This window comes from Xenopus tropicalis, chromosome 7 (genome assembly GCF_000004195.4).
Source record: "Xenopus tropicalis strain Nigerian chromosome 7, UCB_Xtro_10.0, whole genome shotgun sequence".
Classification (NCBI taxonomy): Eukaryota; Metazoa; Chordata; class Amphibia; order Anura; family Pipidae; genus Xenopus; species Xenopus tropicalis.
In genome coordinates this window covers 64,547,054-64,563,133 of record NC_030683.2, presented here as the reverse complement: position 1 = coordinate 64,563,133, position 16,080 = coordinate 64,547,054, and the positions used below count along the sequence as shown (strand labels likewise).

General features: G+C 37.1%; 1 long non-coding RNA gene across 2 annotated transcripts in view; it reads right to left on the bottom strand.

The window, feature by feature from the left end:
* Positions 1-16,080, bottom strand: part of LOC101731286 — a 110,817-nt gene that overhangs the window by 41,486 nt on the left and 53,251 nt on the right. For both annotated transcript variants that reach the window (XR_004223621.1, XR_001171243.3), the window contains exons 2-4: positions 9,375-9,480; positions 1,627-1,735; positions 1,346-1,460 (exon numbers count right to left, since the gene is read on the bottom strand). This is a non-coding gene — a long non-coding RNA (uncharacterized LOC101731286). The remainder of the gene's footprint in view (positions 1-1,345; positions 1,461-1,626; positions 1,736-9,374; positions 9,481-16,080) is intronic.

Below are 16,080 nucleotides of genomic sequence, written 5' to 3'. Positions count from 1 at the left end.
AATATTGCAGTCTAATGTATAGAGAATTTACTGCAAAAATGAAGGTCTTCGATATTCTCAGTAAGGTACATACAGACCTCGGACCTGCCAAGATGCAAAAGTCTTGAAGCATCACTGTTGTGCTTAAGGGGGTAGTTCACATTTAAAATTATTTTTAGTATGATTCAGGTAGCGATAGTCAGAGACAATTTGCCGCTAGATGTTGTTTTTTTTTTTGTCTTTTGTTTTTTATTTTTTGTCTATTTTGTGTTAGCTTTTAAATTAACAGCTTTCCAGCTCTCTAGAATTTCAGCAGTTACCTGGTTGCTAGGGTGCACCTAGCAACCAGATGCCAGTTTAAATTGGAATGCGAATATAAACAGGAGAGGGCCTTAATAGAAAGAAAGGCAGGCTTTTTGGCTGCTGTGCAGTGGCCATCTTTGTGGAATACAATGGTGTGTTATCTGTTATCTGCTATATAACCTGTGCCTTTTCTCCTATTTTCCTGCTTGAATGGCTGCCCCCATGGATACAAACCAGCCTATTTATTTAAACTATGGTAGTGTTCCTGAAGCAAACACACCAGTTGTACCAGTGCTGGGCAACAGTAAATTATATTTTAATTACATTAAAACAGTTTACGTTTTTGGTTTTATTGTTCCTTTAAGTCTACTAAAAATTTTTTAAAAGCAAACATTAATTAAGCCCAGTAGGACTGTTTTGCCTCCAAAAAGGATTAATTATATCTTCGTTGGGATCAAGTACAAGGTACAGTTTTACTATTACAAAGAAAAAGGAAATATTTTTTTAAAATTTGGATCATTTGTTTAAGATAGAGTCTATGGGAGATAGCTGTTCCATAATTCAGAGCTTTCTGAATAACAGGTTTCTGAATAACAGATCCCATACCTGTAATAACAATGGTAAACAAAAGAACTCTAATAATAACTATAGTAAAACTCAAAACTTGAAAAAACATTTAGCTCAGTGGATCCTTGGCATACAGTCTGCACAGTTCCACAAAACACAGAAAGAAATCGCCAGCGCTCGCTCTAACCCACACTAGCATTGGCCGCAGAAAGATTGCCAGCACTCAGTTTGCCAGTTTGCTACAGCATGGGTTAAACTGAACACTGGTGATTTCTTTCAGTGTTTCTTGTACATTTTTTCAAAATATTGTTTCTAGATGCTATGTAGCCTTTAAAACAAGGACATAATTTTAGGTGTATGTTAATGAGCTGGGGCTTAAAGCCAGGGTTGGACTGGGGGGTTCAGGGCCCACCGGGGCTTCTGCCTCAGGGGCCCCTGCACCCCCCAATGGCCCCCGCCCTCCCCTCCACAGAGGACCACAACACCCGCCCCTTACCTGCATCACGTTGGGGGAGGGAGACGACGGATCACGGGAGCACCCTGGGGGGGATCGGATCTGGGCTGCCAGGGTCCGGCACTGCTTAAAGCTCCCTGCTTTCTCACTAGAGCTCCTGAGTTAAAGGAAAGTGCAACATGGCCTTACTCAGTCACACTGTTTACTGGGTAACTTGATTTTAATTGGACTACAAATTCAGAATGCAGTGTAAGACCGCGTACAATAAGGGACCTTGACGTGGCATGTGAGCTTATATATTTTGACTAAAGTGTGGTACTAACCTCGTTTTTTTTATTAAGGCAAACTGAGCTCTGGCAATCTTTCTCCTTCTTTTTGTGCACAGTTCCACAGAATGGCTTGCTGGGGAAAACTCTGGTTTCAAAAGCCAGTCTAAATAAAAAAAATTGCATATGATTAATCCCACAGTATATTTTGCAAGAAAGCAAATGTAGGACCCATAGGGTTAACAAACCCATTAGCTTTAAATTTTATCACTTCCTTATTTCACTGTTACTGGGTAGATGCCCATGTATATATGTTTCCTATTTACATATTGTACTTTAATGGGCCATAGGTTATGACCACTTCCTGCCACACTTTAATATAGTGTTTAGCAGTGGTCTTCCTCTTTGGCCTGCATCTGTTGAACCAGGTGGATGTTCCACTGAGCCTGAGATCAACAAGGTCCAGTAAATTTATCTTGTCCAAGAGGGATCATTACCTTTGGAGAAGTCGAAGAGCAGGGACCCTGTGAATGAGGATTTAGTGCAGGATATCTTTTGTAACAGCACATTCTAGGAACGTCAGATAGTCAGCTTAGTTAGAAAGAGCAGCTTTCTGGCTCCATAGCTTGGGAGTATTCTTCTTTACAGGCTCTGCTACCTTAGTGTAGGGACTGCTGACTACTTTCCCCTTGATTCTTCCCCACAGCAAAGGCCCATCATGTGTGTTAGAGCCCAAGGTAGCCCATGATCTATAGCAGGGGTGGGCAAACTTTTTGGCTCACGGGCCACATTTACTCACCCCCGGGCCGGACCGGGCCAGGGCGGGCCCCCTTCTCTCTTTAATTCCGGCACGCCAATGACACCAAGTCTCGCGTGATGAGACTTGTCGTCGTCGGCGGGCCGGATTAAAAAGGCAAAGGGGCCGGATGTGGCCCGCGGGCCGTAGTTTGCCCACCCCTGTTCTATAGCCTATCTAGCTGGTCTTTGTCTTTTAACAGACAAAAAGGGTTTACACAAACAATGTAAAGGAACATTCTATAATAAAGTTAATTCCCAATGATTTATGGAAACTATTAGGTGGAGGCTAGAAGCAAAACACAATTTTTCCTATTCATACCATTAACACCAACCAAATACATTGTCCCAGTTAGTATCAAATGTTTACAGTTGAAATCATGATTGAGAAACATTGAATGTATTCATACTGACTGACATGCACAAGCTAATGAGTAGCAACAATCAGCTACAGGACAGTTTTTCCAGTTCTATCCCCCTATCACTTTTAGCTATAAAAACAAATACACAAAAACAAACATACATGTGTTAACATTGCTTCAGTTCTTTAATGTTCAGTCCCTGCATTATACCACAGATTCCAGTCATTCATCTGTGTGTACCTCACTCAAAAAGCAACTACTGTTTTCCTGAAATTGCATAGGGTGGGCAATCTGGAAATCAAACACTGAAGGGAGGCAAAAGCTGCTGCTGTATTGAATATGCTATGTTGGGTAGCATAGTATAGAAATATATATATATTGGTAATATACTGCAGGTAAGCCGGGCACTGAATGGGTTAATGTATAGTAAATATGTTATAAACTGTTCCTCAGACCTCTAGATGATAAATGTTGAAGTGAATAGTTAATCTATGCATTTACCAAATCCACCCTAAAGACATTATCTCTCTGGGAAATTGGAATGCCCCTGAAGGAATAGGACAGTTGGTAGCTTAAATCCACCTGTGCAGCTGGGCAGTTATTCATAAATGACACACTAATGCGATGACATGAGGACAGGTTTAAGAGTTTGAGATCAAGATAGGGTTATGGCAAATAAGTCAAAGACATGGTTTCTTTAGATGACTGCACACTCCAAGATCCAGTGGTCGTTGTTACAGAGAAGAAGCTTTATTTCACATTATTCTTGATGTGTTTTGTGCCTCCAGACACTTAAAGGAAAAGGAAAGTCATTTTGGCATTTTACTGCCAATAGATTTGCCACATTAGTGCCACCTAGAACAATTTACTTGAGTAAACAGCTTTAGAAGCTTTCTCCGTTTGCTTAAGATAGCAGCTGCCATTTTAAGTAGCTTCCAGCCTGCAGTCTAGCCGTTATAGCTCAGATCACACATTCCTAAAAATGGAGGGAGTTCTCGTGGAGCATTCTCGGGGAGCATTCTTGTGGGAGGGGAAGCAGGAGAGGGGAGAGCAGAGAGAACTGCGCAGACTCTGGCCACAGGAATTAACCCTTTCACTGCCAGCCATTTTGGTCAAAGTGTAACTTCTACTGCACATTTTGCGCTGTTTCACTTTAGGGGCCTTTCCTTGGGGGGACTTTTGGTTTACCCAGGAAAACAATATATTGTTTTTTTCAGGACAACATAAGCTTTCAAAATATGGTAGAATTTATGTGTAATTCCAATTCTGTAACAGGATATAGGCTTCTAAATGTCTACAAAATGTCTACAAAAAAATAAAATGACATTTTCCATAATATAAACACACATACCAGAAACAAAAATTATTTTATGCACAAAAATACTGATTTGGAAAGTCCCATGTCTCCTGAACGTGCCAATATCAAATATATATAGTTTTATGAAGATTTCTCACTTGTATATAAAAAAAAAACGATTTAAAGCTTCCAGTCTATAGTATCTTATCTCCTATAAAACACCCTAAATATGAATGCCAGGGGTCCACTAAATATGAATGCCAGGAGTCCACTGAACAATTTAATGCCCAATATGTATAGGTCTACCCAAGTATGTGGCATGTAGGGGCCCCAAAGTAAACATAACCCCATATGATCTATCATTTCTGTCATTTCAGCTCCAGCAAAATTAACACATTTACATCATTATATGTGGGATAAAGCTAATAAAAAGTACGCTCACCCCAGAATGTCATATATTTTTGGAAAGTACACATTCCCCCAGCATCTTATCTCCCACATAGCATTAGGTACCAAGATAAAACACCCTAAATTTGAACGCCAGGGGTCCACTGAACAGTGTAATGCCCAATATGTATAGGTTTACCTAAGTATGTGGCATGTAGGGGCCCCAAAGTAAACATAACCCCATATGATCTATCATTTCTGTCATTTCAGCTCCAGCAAAATCAGCACATTTACATCATTATATGTGGGATAAAGCTAATAAAAAGTACGCTCACCCCAGAATGTCATATATTTTTGGAAAGTACACATTCCCCTGAATCTAAAATGGGTACCCATGTCTTTCTACTCTAAAGTACCAAGCCGCAAAGCTTTTCTGTAGCAATTTTGATGACATTTCCAAAAATCCCCTCAAAGCTTCCACTTTGCAGCATCTTATCTCCCACATAGCATTAGGTACCAAGATAAAACACCCTAAATTTGAATGCCAGGGGTCCACTGAACAGTTTGATACCCAATATGTATAGGTTTTCCCAAATATGTGGCATGTAGGGGCCCCAATGGGAACATACCCCCATATGATCTGTCATTTCAGCACCTGCAAAATCAATACATTTACATCCTTCATGTGGGATATTGGTACAAAAAAAGTACACTCACCCCAGAAAGCCATATATTTTTGGAAAGTACACATTCCCCTGAATCTATAATGGGTACATATTTATTTTTACTCCAAAGTACCTAGCCGTAAAGCTTTCCTGTTTGCTGATTTTTATGACATTTCAGAAAATTGCCTAAAAATGTTGCAATTTGACGCATTTATCTCACACAATTTCTTGCATACAGAGGAAAATCACCCCAAATAGGAACACCTAAGGTCTAATGAACAGTTTGATGCCCAATATGCATAGATATACCAAAGTCTGTGGTATGTACTGACCCCAAAATGAAAATAGCGCATAAGGATTTCTTGCCGGCCAACTCAGCTTTTGCATACAGAGCCCCCTGACAGCATATTATTTGCCGTAATACCCCCTAACTATACAGAAAAACTCAGAAAACCATATAGTTTTCACATATAGTACACATTCTGACAAATCCAACATTGGTAAAGAATCCTTTCTACACCGAAGTACCAATCTGCAAAGCTTTCCTAAAGTTAGTGGTTTTTATGACATTTCAGAAAATCGCCTAAACATTTTGCAATTTGCTGCATTTATCTTACACAATTTCTTGCGTACAAAGGCAAATCACCCTAAATAGGAACACCAGAGGTCTACTGAACAGTTTGATGCCCAATATGCATAGATATACCAAAGTCTGCGGTATGTACTGACCCCAAAATGAAAATAGCGCAAATGGATTTCTCGCCTGCCAACTCAGCTTTTGCACAGAGCCCCGTGACAGTGTATTATGTGCCGTAACCCCCTAACTATCCAGAAAACCATATATTTTTGGAAAGTATTCTGATGAATTCAAAATAGGTAAAGTTATTTTTCTACACCAAAGTTACACATGGCAAAGCTATGCTAAAAACAGATCAGGAATACTAATACGGGGATAAAAATGCAATAAAACCACAAAAATTGTGCGAATTAGTGAAACGACAAAATAAGTCACACGACAGTATAATTAGTGGTCAGAATATCTGATCCAATAGTCACGCTGTCAAAATATACAGTTTTTAGGGAAAAAAAATAAAAACAAAGTGGTAAAAAAAAAAAACATTTAAAAAAAAGTGTTTGTGTATACATGTGTGTACATGTGTAAAAGTTGTGTGACAGTGTGTAAGTGTGTATTTTTTTAAGTTAAATTTTGTTCAAATCTGAATCTTGTAATTAGTTATGAGCGAATCTGTCCCATTTCATTTCGTTCATTTCGTCAAAACTTATTTGATGTGAGTGACTTTTTTTGATGCGGGTGAGACTTTTTTGATGTAACCGCAATGTATTTGACGCTACCGCTTTTTTGTGGGAGAATGTCATGTGATCATGACTTTTTTTGACGCAATCGTGATTTTTTCCTCATTCAGCAAATTTTTTGCCCATTTTGTGAAAAAAATTGGCAATGGTGGAATGCGGAATTTGAACCCATTCAATTGAAAAGACTCCCACCAACTTCTATAAAAGGTCACCATGTTTAGTCAAAAAATATTTGACATACCTATATAAATATGCTGCTAGGAGTTTTCCTCAATATTTCCACTTAAAGAATATGTTTAAAAACTTCCATGATTCTCGTATTTCTAATTTTTTATTGAAAATTTAAAAACAACCCTTCAGAGGATTAAGCTCACCACTCTTATAAAGTTGGCCCTGGTGCCCTTTGTTCACTATTCATGCACAAACAGTTTGCTCACCATGCTACTCACCACTCCATTCCAGTGGTCTGGGTGCAGAACCCCAGACCCATCAAATACATTGCAGTTACATCAAAAAAGTCTCACCCGCATCAAAAAAAGTCACACATCAAATAAGTCATTGGTGCATTTCGCTAAATTCTGCAGTTTCGCAAATTTTATAACAAAATGAAATGGGACAGATTCGCTCATAACTAATTACAAGATTCAGATTTGAACAAAATTTGACTTAAAAATGTATAATTCTGCCTCCCTATTTCAAAAACATTACAAAGCTTTACAACAACATACGACAATGTTAAAGTGGTTATGTTGGTGTGTTTTAATGCCACATTTTAAACATTCTTTTATAAATATGACACCTAATTGGGGTTCAACAAAGATTAATATTTGTATTAGGAATGCATCAAATCCAGGATTTCGCAAATCCAAGCCTTTTTCAGCAGGACATGACTCTTGAATTGAAGGGTTCAGTGTATCCCTAATTTGTATTTCTTAAGTATTCACTCTTCTGTTGTACATCACTGCAGAACATGTTGGCTCTTTATAAATACTTGTTTATAATAATATTTAAATAGATATGTTAAAGGTAGCGACACTGAGCTGAAAATTACCTGATTGGTAAAGTTTACTGTGATTATATTAGCAGGATATTAGGCATTATATCAAATACTGACCAATACTTCTTATCAATTTCAATTTGTATATGAGGGACATATTTTGAAAACTTGAAATATATTCATTCCTTTAATAACATAACAAAAAGTATCTTGTGCGTTAGCAATGGATCTAAATGTATGCCTTATATAGAAATCTGAAGCAACTTTATATTACTGTAGTGTGCCATATATCCTTATGTATTATGCAAGTACGTTGTCTTAGAAACAGTATATTTCACTGTAATGTATCTGTAAACCTCAGTGCTTTTCTGCATTTGAACTTCTTAAATCAGGATATGGTCCCAAGGATAGTAGTTCATAATCTTTAACATATCAACAAATGGCCTAGAGGTCCTATCAGTGGCATTACTTTCTTTCTATCCCCTTTCTCTCTCTCTCTCTCTCTCTCTCTCTCTCTCTCTCTCTCTCTCTCTCTCTCTCTCTCTCTCTATATATATATATATATATATATAGTTTAGTGACTTTGATAGCTGTACTTTATACTCATTTTAATCTTTTTTATTTTCATATAATGTAATAAAATTTCATTATTGATCTTGCAGCTCTGTTCATGTCAAAAACTGTTGTTTACTTACACATGTAGAATATGGGACCATTCTGTGACCATGACTTTGCAATGATCTTTAAATGACTTTCTTTGTAATAAAAAATTAAGTTGTAATATCACCCCCTATACATATGTAAAAACGTGAACATGTTTCTTAAGTGGTGCAGTGTAAAAATATTGATTAGAGAAATTACTGCAGCTCCTCTGCTCTTGAAAGATTTCAACAAAGAAAGAGAGGATCTCAAGCCAAGAAAAGTGGCATTGAGAAAATTGATGTGCATTAGCAGTTTTATATGAAGGACTAGGGTAAGGTGGGTCACCATATATGAGAAGCGCATTTATCCCATCATGTTTCTAGCTGATATACTAGTATATTCATGCTGATATCAGATTTATAAAAGATTACGTGGTGCATTTGTTTCATTACTGTAAGGGTTTCCATTGCTTAAAGGCTCTTTCAAAATAAGAATTTTGTCTTGTTTGCAGTTCTTTCTGGTGGGGGTTTACTGGCACATTCTGCTCTTCCAGAATGAAACGGAGACTTTGAGGAGACTTGTAGGATAATTTAATCTGAAGCAAAATGTAAGAAAACCCTTTGCATCAAACAACACATCACCGCTTAATGGCAAAAAAATGTAAATTATGCCCTGGTTGCAAGCATAAGAGCACTAAGGGGCACAAACCCGCACCCTTTAGTGCTCATTTAGCAAGAACTTGCATCTGGGGTATATTCATACAGAGTGCAGGTCCTTGTGCTTCATTCTAAGCACAGCTGAGCATTACTCAAGCATCAGAAATATATCTATTAATTGTTTGGCTTATTGTTTATTTACATAGATAGACAGAATAGATAGAAGGTAAACATGTGACAGAAATGCCTTACCAGTTCCTGGGCACTAATTAAATTATCCAAAATGTATAATATTCAAAAAAGTAAAACCCTACAAGTAGTGCAATTAGTAAGGAACTGAGGTAAAGCTGAATACCTAGGAAATAGTTGCAAAACTTAGCTGGAGTCTTTGTCCTTTTAGATTATGCTATTAGATCTAGGCTACAGAATGAGCATTGATTAGCAAAGACTTTAAAGACAATCAATGTCGCAAGTAGGACTGTTTTCATTTGGTTGGAACTAATGAAGCATTGCACTGATGCTCCTCAGTGCACTCCTCATACACTTAAGGTACACTAAACCATAAGTGGGCACACACAGTGATCAAGAGCTCTATACAATGTAGCACATTAAGACAAATACAGTATAACACGTTATCTGACATGCAAGTCTGCTAGTGAAAGCAAGATGCTCTGCAAAATAATACTGTACCTGCCAGAGAACAGCAACAAGGGAGCAGTCTTGCAACCAGCTAAAAGGAAGCATTATAGGCCTAATCATATTCGCTAAATCATTTCATGGATTCTTAGTTCACCACCTGAAACACAGGAACAAAACTGCATGTTAATTACATGGTCCTACAGTCTATACTAATTACAGCACTGCTGCAACATATTGAGTGGCAAATCAGCAATAGGATTATGTTGTACAACCAGTGCTTGGACATTTTACAGTCGCTGTTCAAGTTTCTTTCTATACATGTGAAAACTGAGTTGGTGGTGAATGTGACCATTTCCTTCTCTAGCATAACTGATGCTGTGACCAACTAAAACTCTTATCTTTATAATGTCTTTATAGTTCTGCAGACTTTGGGGTTTTTAGTCCTGGGGACACTGCTAATATGTGGAATATTTTGGTAATGTAGTACCAGATGACTGATGAATTGTGTGCAGGACCACAGTATGCAGCTACTAATTAACTGGGAATGCTTTTTATTTTGCTCTCTCTAGTTATTATATCAACCCCAAAGTAATAGGGGAGACATCATACAGCCTTAGAGGTTATCTATTTTGCACATATTCATTGACCCTGTCCTTCAGTCATGGTGTTGCTGGTTTTTTTTTGTTACAATGAATAACATGACAATAATCATGTATCACATTAATAACAAAACAATGCATACCTCTGAGTTCCTTAGAAGAATACACAAAACTAGTAATCCTGTGATTTGCTTGTATACCCAAGAACACAATACACAAATATATATATAAATATATACAATATATATATATATATATATATATATATATATATATATATATATATATATATATATATATATACATACATACATACCTACTCATTGCAGAATTCTTAGTAGTTGTCCCTTTGGCAAGTTTATAAATACTTTGGCTTCAGAGAAAAGTTTTTGTTTGTCATATTCTTCAAAATAAGCCTCAGTTATGGCCATTTATTTTTCAAGGACCCCTATGCTTTCCCACAGTTTGCTTGACATCAACTGCTTTATAGTAAGTCTGGCCAATACAAAGCCTTCTAAGAATTAAAAATCAAAAGCATTTTTTAAAAAGCTCATCAGGCAATTTGGGTGGTTTTGGTAGAAATTTCAACACCTATTTGCCAGTAGGTCTGGAGAAGCAATATAACTTTCTTGTTCTGATTTTTCCTATTACCCTCTTTACTAGGGATTAGGTGAGAATTACCTGACACAGCTAATGACTTATTGGTAATACACAAAATGTTTATTACCTCAGTTTGAAAAATTCAATAAATATTGAATAGAAAAAATAATTGTTACTTTATGGAGCACTTAGAGCCTGGGATAGATCGGATTGGATCAGCTGATCTTTATATAAATAAACATACACTTGCATATAAAATTACTATAGGAGTTCAAATTTCAACAAAAACGTTCAGTTGTTTAATTCAATGTTTTTTTATTCACCGTGCAACACCCTTTTCCAGGGGTCCATAGAAACTACTACAGCTTCCCCCTTTTGCTTGGCTTCACAAAAATAGTGCAAAGCATATTTTTTACCACAGTGTTACATTTTTTGCTAGCAACCTTTAGAAATGCAAAGATTTGTGACTGCACTAAACGGTGCATTTGAAGGGGCAGCTTGTAAGGGGAGCACATGGATGGAAGCTTAATAAAATGTTAAAATGACATTTTCCTAATTGCTATTATTTTAATTCCTGTGTGTAATGTAATAAACCTTTTACACCAGAATAACCAGCAATTGCATTGTAGTCCTTTTTCTCCGACTTCAGTAACAGTTTCTTATATCCCGCTAATATTTCTTGCTCTAATATGGCTTATTTAAATATAGAAAAGCATAATCAGTGCAAACACAGTTTGACCTTTAGTGCAGTTAGGAAAAGTAAATATAGACATTAATTTACGAACTGTTAAGTGTCTCCTTATAGTAGCATGTACTTTAATCATTTCAATTTTTTACCAATATTCCTGTATTAATTGTGGCATATTTATGTGAATAATCGGAGGCAGTTAAGGGCAGTGCTACATCTCGCAGAAATTAATTTGATCCTCAGAACACAGTATTAGCCTGAATTGTAAAGAATTAACATTTACTAAGTACAGTATTAGCAACATTCAATCTCTGTCTTCCTCATTTAAGGTATTATATAATATTCAATTACAGGTGCTAAACATTTTTCTTGTTTTTATCACAATTTTTTTCTGTTGGTTTTAAAGTTAGTCATTTTTTTACTTAGGGTTAACTGAAAAAAAGAAAAAAGATCCTTTACAGGCTTCGATTTTTATGTGTTCCACAAAGACATTGGCTACTGCTTGTGATATCTAGATGTGGCAATTAATTTTCTTTTAATCAAGGTCGGATGAAGTAAATTGGTACGGATTTGCAGCCCCTCATTTTCTGTTTTTGCAGTGATGCAAAACAAATATGATCAGATTATGTTCCTTCTCACCTTATTGAATTAAGAAGCGTGAATGATCTGGGAGAGCTGAGATGCAATATAGAAAATTATTTGCCCTCCCCCCAACACCAGAAAACACCAGGCCCCTGTGTATAGCAGATAAGGTTTTTCATGTTGGAAACTGGATTTTAAGCTCACACAGTAAGCATTCTATCAAGATACTAGCAACTATATACCTATATATTATTCTTACCAGTGTTGTATGGAGAAGCATTTAAAGTTAAGCGTCTTTCTGTGGATAAATAAGATGATAGGACAGGCAGAAATAGTAATTTCTATATTTTGCCAAGAAAATGACACAGGATTTAAATCAAGTGGCCATGCTTCAGTGGAATTCAGTTTGTATATTCTCCCTATGTCTGCATTAGTTTCCCCCCACATTCCAAAGACAATTAGGTAGTTTAATTGGTTCCTAATGAAAGTGACCCTAGTGCATTCGCACAGACACCACAATTCACATTGCATGTTTAAATTTGGGAACTACACCTTAATAGTAAACGACCCTTTGATCTTCTTCCGCCAAAAAATTCAGAAAAAAAAATATTTTTTGCATAATCTTTGATTTATAGAGATTGCCACAAATCGGAGTAACCACAATAATTTCTGATGTTCTAAAATGTCCCGAAAATTTTAGGGGGCCCATTTACTAACTTATCGGTCGTACAAAAATATTGTAATTGCCTTCCGAAAGTCACAGAATTTTCGGATCCAAACGTTCGTAAACAGCTTTTCTGGCTTTGAAACCTTCAATGTATGATTTTGGAAGCCTTCCATAGGACTCAATAGCACCCAACAGATTCAACTTGGCGAAAAGATACCAAAGCTTGAATGAATTCCGAAATGTTTGTAGTCTTTGCAAAAAGTACAACTTTTTTGGGGAACTTAGCGAAAACCATGAAAAAGTCATGGAATTTTAATGAAATGGACATTCCGTATGATGCAACTACAACTCACTACCACTGTGTGCAGAGTAAAATAGCAAATAACGGATGCCAGAATGTTCTTGCAGATGAACAAATGATAACTTGGTTTATTGTCAAAGACAATTTGTGCACAGGGTTAGCTCATATACAATAATGCAGAATTTGACAGTACACTCTGAGGACAACAAGAGAGGATGCCCACCGGTTTATCCCACCTCTTTTGGGAGACTGGGCAGGGTAAAGACACCTGGTCAGCTCAGCACCACTATGGAGGGGCAGTCTGGATAGATACCTCAATCCTCAGGTTGAATACCTTTAGCTTTAAATAGTCCTACAGTAACTGTGGATCAGGGTTAGGTACTAGTCTGTACCCTGCATCTTAACCATGGCCCTATGCTAAGGCAACAGTGCCTGTATGGAAGAGTACTTCCAGCTAACCTCCTGGATAGAGCCAAAAGTGGATCTTGCTTCCTTGCTTAACTACCTCACTTTCCAAGAAAGTGCTCTATGGAGTGTAACTGTATAACTGGTCCTCAGTCACGCGGTCCCTGCCCCCGACTTCTCTAGAGTGTAAAAGGGTACTCTGGGGTAGAGATGGGTTTACTGTGGCCCTGTTGATCTCAGGCACAGTGTACCTTCCACCTAAGACACCAGAGGCAACCAAAGAGGAAGACTCTCCCCTTTGTTAAACACTATATTGGAGTGCAAAGGGTGGAGTCAACCTCTAAACCAATAATGCACATATGCAAAAACTATAAACTGGATACATGGGTCTTTGCCAAGTAACAGCATAAGCTAGGAAGTAGTAGGGTTTAAAGCCATATGGGCATATTAACCCTATGAGTTCCTACATATTATTTCAAATTTAATTAAATTATCATTTTTAACTATTATTCAACAGTCCTGGAGACTGAGTTAGATATGATCATATATTAATATTATTCTCTCTACACACATGATTAGTGAAAGTGAAAGAATGGGAAAGTAGAGCACAGTCAAGAGTCCATATTTTGATGCTGAAACACTAAAGCAAATGAATGAAAGTTAAACTGGTCTTTTTATCAGTGACTATGGCACTTTTTCAATACTATTTGAGGATGGCCTTTCCCAGCAGGTGTCACTGCCAGACAATGCTGTATACTAAAAGGAAAAGAAAATATTTCAGAAACCATCATATCAAAAAAGAAGGCAGCATGTATCTCATAATATATCTCAAAGCCCTGTTTTATTTATTTATTCTGAAGGGGGTGTGTTTCTAGTATTTTTGTCTTGTTCTTTTAAAGCAAATTTGCACTTCTCTCTTTGATATTACCACTGCTAAAGGTGATGGATTTGCTGCTCACTGCAACTAAAATACAGATATTCACAGGTAATTGATGTTTCTAAACCGCATATTTTTCTGTCGCAGAGATCACATAACAGAAGATTAGACTTAGACCTCACTTAACTATATCTTAGGCTCAATGTGTCTCAAAGAATAGACAGCTTTGTAGGAAGGTGTGTGTGGATGTCCTTAGTTGCCACCTTCCTTCTCAACTGATTTATGGTTAAAAAGGTTGGAAAGAAGCCGACATACAGTAGTGCTGAAATATTTGAGGACAGGAAAATGAATGCTACAGTGTCAGTAGTATCACAGTGTCAAGATGTTGAGAGCAAGGCCCAGAATTCCTTGTGGTTGTCTTGTGGATATGCTATGTTTGGCTGCTGGTTGGTTACCATTGTTTGTGCACTCTCCATCTCTCCTTCTTTGATATCTGCATTAAGTAAATTCATAAAGTTGTGTCCTTTAAAACCAAAAACTTACCAGAATAACTTCATGGCAGTCAACTCATCATAGCGTAGTGTTTACCCACAGCACATCCTATACAGGAAATGTGCATCCTTTAGAACAGCCTTAAGAAAGTATTAAAGAGCTATTTGCATCTAAAACTGTTGAGGAATGTGGTGTAGAAACTTGTGGACCATTAACCTTAGGGGGCCTCTAATTTTATCACTAAGGATTTCCCTGGGGAAAAGTAATGAGTAATTCCCTGGGGATGGGGTGGCAAATAGGTTACATGATTCATATATTGTCTGGGTACTGTCTCATTGGCTTTAAAGGAACTGAATTAAACATGAATTCTTGACTACTTGAATATCATAACATTTTAGAGTCCATTTACCACCAAGTGTAGTTGCAGCTTAAAAACTGCATTTAATTTTTGACTTGCAGGCGCAGTTGCACAGGTTTTACCTATGTCCAGGTAAAAACACATGGTCATTGTATCCAAAGTGTCACTTTAAACACTGCGCTTTCAATCTATTTGTATCTTTTTTTAAAAACTTTCTCATGAAATCCATCTCAGCATAGAAAAACAAGTGAAAATCTTACCAAATTGTTAAATGGCTAGAACACTGTATGGAATACAGTTGTAATTATCCAGATTATCTGGGAGCAGCTGGCATGTTTGTTTGCAATGTATGAATTTTCCTACATGCAAAGACCTGTTTCTAAGCATTGGCAGCAGCAACCTGGGGTGACATCATGGGCATTTTGCAGATATACTTATCTATTAAAGTTGTGGCCTGATTTGTAGTCTTTTATTGACTGTTTTAAAGAATATAGAGGCAGATTTACTAAACATTTCTAATTTTTTTCTTTTTAAAAATTCAATTCAACTCATTTTTACGAACCTGACATTTGCTAAAAAGCCTGAACTGGAAAAGTCCTTGCAGGAAAAAGTTGCAAAGCTCTAAATTTTTTAACTTGTTGCACAGAAACTTCTACTTTTTTAATTGTCACACAAAAAAAACAGTGTCAAAAATCCGAAACCTCTAAAGTTTCGAAGCAAAGAAGCATTCTCCAAGGAGGGGAAGGGACATCTCCCATAAGGGCACATTTACTAAAGGGCGAATTGTCTTTTTCTGGCAAAAATTCGGCAAAAAGACAATTTGCAGCACATTCGCTGATTTACCAAAAGGCAAAGATGACATTTAGTTAGCAAAAAAACCTCAGCGCTACAGAATTTACAGGCCGTTTCACCAGGTGAGGAAGCAAAATTCAGTCATTTATCAAGTGGCAACATTTTTTCTTCATTCCCCTTTTTGTCAAAGTCTATTTCCCCTGGTTCTGACTTGCAAATTGATGAAACTAGATTTGCAAAGTGACTTTATCAGGGATATAAAATTCTGCATTTCAAAATGCATAAAGCAAAGACTGATATCCTCCTACTCCAGGAGACCCACTTTAAAGAAGGCCATAGGCCAAATGTTAAAAATATATACTACCCAACCTGGTTTCTACTGTGACAATCCAGAAG